This window comes from Lactuca serriola, chromosome 7 (genome assembly GCF_051521515.1).
Source record: "Lactuca serriola cultivar US96UC23 chromosome 7, Lser_US96UC23_V15, whole genome shotgun sequence".
NCBI lineage: Eukaryota > Viridiplantae > Streptophyta > Magnoliopsida > Asterales > Asteraceae > Lactuca > Lactuca serriola.
Genome location: NC_136414.1, coordinates 108,593,494 through 108,598,435, shown reverse-complemented (window position 1 = coordinate 108,598,435; position 4,942 = coordinate 108,593,494). Strand labels below are relative to the sequence as shown.

The 4,942-nt window shown below is 36.9% G+C and overlaps 1 pseudogene; it reads left to right on the top strand.

The window, feature by feature from the left end:
• The first annotated feature begins 4,210 nt into the window (after positions 1-4,210).
• Positions 4,211-4,315, top strand: LOC145065061 (U2 spliceosomal RNA; annotated as a pseudogene).
• The last annotated feature ends 627 nt before the right edge of the window (positions 4,316-4,942 follow it).

Below are 4,942 nucleotides of genomic sequence, written 5' to 3'. Positions count from 1 at the left end.
AAGTCAAGTCAAGGTTCTAAAAAGCTCGCCATGGCGCGCCACGACTCCAAGGCTTGCACATGCCACCAAGCTTTCCAAAACGCCGCCTTAACTCATATATTTGTATAAAAATGAATAATAGTTGAAAATACATATAAAAATATTAATTATATAGAAAATTGCCGCCTTAAGTCACGCCTTACAAACGTCGTGACTCGCCAAGGCTCGGAAAAGCTTGAGGCTTGACATTGCCACCAAGTTACGCCTTACGTTATTTAGAACCTTGAGTCAAGTACTTCATCTCCATGGCCTCCATGAACCGCCTCACGAAGAAACAACTTGAAATCTGTCGAACCGCAGTGGAAAAATCAAAACATACAACTGCCGAAGTCAGGTTCAAGATTTTAAGAAGGATCACCTGGTTGGAAAATGTCAGGAAGTTTTAGTGGATCCTGATCAAGTTCCTTAAACTTGATAAGTGAAGAAAATTAGAGGTCACTTAGGGGGAAATTTTTTATACATGAAGTGACCCTCTTTATTTTGCCTACCGCAGTCTACAAGCATCCGCAGTCAAGCCTCCATCAGCAGTCACATCCGAAGTCATCTAAGCTACCGCAGTCTTCTTTCTGTACTTAGTCTATTTTATCTATAGTTCTGTAATACTCTCTATTGTCCAGTATGCCTTGCATGGATACTATTAGAGAGTTAATCACTTGTATTTCTTGAGTCTCTATAAATAGAGCTCACTCTTTATCAATCAATACAGATCTCTTTTTACTCATCTCTAAATATGAATTATCTTCAAGTTATCCTTACACATCTCATATCTTGCTTAGTCTCTAAAATCCTCACGAACACAACTGATTAATACTTCTCTTTGGAGCAAGTCATTCGTGACTTTATCACTAAGATTGATCTTACTCACTAACTTGGTTTGAAACCATTCCATGTTATGAATCAACTTATGTGTTTACTTGATATATCACCTGCTGTCATTTATGTTTCTTTACATTTCTGCAACTAACTATCTAACTATCTAACATATTAAATTATTATTGTTGAGCTTTTATATCCTTTGAGATTAACTAATTCTGCAACTATACTTGTTCTAACGTTTGTTCAAGTGTGTCTCAAGTTTTTATCTCAATAACCATGATGTTAACTTTGACCAGGATGTTGACTCTGACTTTCACCTTGACCAAAGTTGACCCTTAAAGGGGTTATGAGTATGAAAAGGGTAATTAAAGGAAATGCTTATGTGTAGGAGTCTGATAGGGGTCGATTTTAGAGCAGGAGCCTTTGCAGCTATTTCCCAGTTACTGAGGTGAGTTACCTTCTAATAGGAGTGGGTCGAAGGCACCAATGTCGGCCCACTAGTATTGATTATAATTGAGATGATTGTCTTTATGATAATTGTCTGGTATGACACTATCTATTATGTTTTATGTGCTAGTATGTTATGTTATTATGTGGTAGTGGTAAGGGTAGGGGTGAAATAGTCCCCAGTTACCGGTTGAAAGAGATCGAAGGGGAGGCCAACACCCATATATACTAGGTTGTATATGATTTATATTTATATGCTAGGTTATTATGTGGTAGTGGTAGGGGTGAAATAGTCCCCGGTTACCGGTTGAAAGAGACCAAAGGGGAGGCCAGCACCCAGATATGCTAAGCAGTTACCGTTGAAAGAGACCGAAAAGGAGACCAACAGCCAGATATGCTAGGCAGTTACTAGTTGAAAGAGATCAAAGGGGAGACCAACACCCATATATGCTAGGCGTTATGTGATTATATTGTATGTGCTATGATAGGGGAACTCACTAAGCTTTGTGCTTATAGTTTTCTGTTTTGGTTTCAGGTACTTCTTCTTCGAAGGGAAAGGAGCCGACATGACTGTAATGCATCACACCAGTGTTTTTCGCACTATAATGTTCTTGGGATTTGTACTCTGGCATTATTATGACTTGTTTTGAGACATGACTTATGGGTTTTTATGATATGTAATAACTCGATGATGTTTTTAATAATCTGTTTTATGAATTATTAAATTGAAAATGAAATTTTTGGTCTTGGATTTTGGATGTTTCAAGTTGGTATCAAAGCCTTGTTTTGTGGCATTGGGACACACCTTCAAGGGTATCTGGACTCAAATCGAGGGTTTGAAAGAATTTTCGAAGAAAATAATTTTTCTAAAAATTAAAATAAAGAGTTTTGAGAAAGAACAAGGTGTGTGATGTGTGCAATCGGCCGAGCTCAAGTAACTTTTCCCCAAGATACCCATACATGTTTGTTATGATATATGATATGATTATGAGAACTGCATGCTAGATTAGGGCTAATGATCTAGGAAGGATACCTTGTATGCCTATTGTATGTGTATGAGAACTGCATGCTAGACTAGGGCTAAGAATCTAGGAAGATGGTTGATATGTCTGCTGTGTGTGCTTATTGAGTTGCATGATAGTACTGATTACTCAGTGATATGATAGCTTGATTAGGATAAGTTTGATGGGTTTTGTCCATAAGAACATCCTATGTGCTCATGCAAACCCTAATGCTTGGATCTAGGTTTCTCTATTGTACATGCATTCATCCAAGACGTTAAACCCAAGATCTAGTATGTGATAATCGATATTAACATAAGAATAAGGTTTACATCTTACCTTGATTTTTATGTAGCAATAACAATCTCAAATCCTTCTTGTAATTGGCTTCTGAAAGCTTAGAGTCACAAGTGTCACTCCCCTAATGGCTCACAAACACCAAGAGAAAGAGGATGAAGAAGGAGAAGAGGAGAGGCACCCAAAAACCGTCTAGGAACCCTGAGGAATCAGTTAGCCACGTTTTTGGTGCCCTAGGGGTCCTTAAATAGTGAGGCTATTAGGGTTATCTAACAAGGAAACCCTAATTTGACTGCTTAGGCCCTAAGCAGCCCATGGACTCCCTCCATAGAGGCCTTCGACGAATTCTCATGGGTTTTCCCATAGATTTCGTCCACTTCATCCTTTATAGAGTCCACTAGCCCAATATCCAACTATCACACAATGACAGTTCTAGTCCCCTTTATTTAATTAATGTCTTTTAGCTACAAAATTAATTCTTATTAATTCGTGACTAATATTAATTAAACAATATGATTTCTCTTATAATATATTATTCACATAATATATTAATAAATCATAATTAATCTCTTTCTCCACAAATCATCCTATGAAGTTGCTTTGGTGAAGGCAACCCAAAAGGACCATGCTCACAATCGGGTCAAGTACATACCAAAATAGTTATGGACTTAGACAATAATCCAATAGCTTCCCACTTGGATAAGTCTAATAACTATTTTGCGTACAACTTCAAACCCGATCAGCAATCGTAGCTTTCAAAAGTCGCTATCAACTCTGACCTTATCAGATACGTGTCCTTTAGATAAGCGATCATATATTCCTCCATTCTAGATATCGAATAGAAATGAGACATGGATTATAATCATTCTCTCAGTCTATGTGTTGTTTCTCGATTTTCGATTTATGACGACTGACAACAGACTACAAGTGAAAACATCAACTTACTCCTGGCTTGGCCAAGCGCTTAGGGTGTCATCACTAAATCATCGAAGGGCCCACATATATCGCTTTTATCCCACTTTGGGTAAAAGGAACGGATAAACTTTGACTCAATGCTCACTTGCACTCACTCACCAAATCACACACAACAATACGTTTTATAACACCAAGTGACTGGTGCGTTTACATATTATCAATGTGTAACCGACTCATAAGATACAACTCACACATCTTGGTTTCAAGAATATAAGATATTATCGTCTCACCAATCACTCGTGATAAAATCCATGAAGCGATCTAAGTGAGCGTGGGTTTAATCCAATATTCTAATCTTATAGTAGCACTCATGAACCCTGAAGCAAACTTTTGCTATGCCAAAAACACTTTAGATAACCTACAGTCAGATTCATGACAGTCTTCTTTCATACCTACTTCCAAAGTATGAGCGACTGTGGAGGGTTTGAATAATCTTATTATTCGGGAAGTCAAAACATGCAAAGTGAAACACAAGAATAATACTAATCCTATATGGTCCCAAACCTTTGAGAATAAATAAAACATTTTATTTAATCACCATATTGATTACTCATTATTTGTTGTTTCGGGTAATCAACTTCTTACTTGAATTATAATAACAGTTGTCCCATGCTCTTAGCATGCACACTATGTGCATACCTTTCTCGGCCTTTTGGCTAAGATCAAGTGTAGTATCTATAGCATGCACACTATGTTTAACTATGGTCCTTACTTTGCGAAATAGATCAAATGAACACATTTCCAATGATGCTCATTTCACAAATCCTAATCCATTAGTGTAAGAATACAAAATTATCGCCACTACTAGAATATGTTAGATTCTAACATTTTATGCAATGGTCCTTTCGTAATATCACAGCGCCAAAGTCACTAAGACTTTGCCAATGAAATTACAAAGTACTCATATTCAAAGTACATTCCTTTGAACATCCTTCTTGCATAAAAGTTTCTAATCTAGACATTGATTCTCGATATCCAACTGCCAATATGGAAACATTTCCATATTTTCCATATGACAACTCATTCTAAACAGAATCTTATCTATTCATAATAATCTCAATATGGTCCATCCATGACTATACTTCCAACTGTCCACAAGCGACCAATCCTTGGCGAACCTTTGATTGTCCTTGACAGTTGTTTAATTATTTTAGTCAAATCCGGTTCTATTCCCTTTTTTCCTCTAAATGCCCTAGGCATTTGGAAAATTTTTAGAACGGTCGAATATTACAGCATATGCAATCAATCCTATACCCGAAGTGTATGGGATACGATTCGTAGCAAAAACGTGATACTTTACCAGTTTCTTGCTATAATATTATCATAATATTTCTATTTGCCGTGTTCTCAAATTTTGAACTATGAAG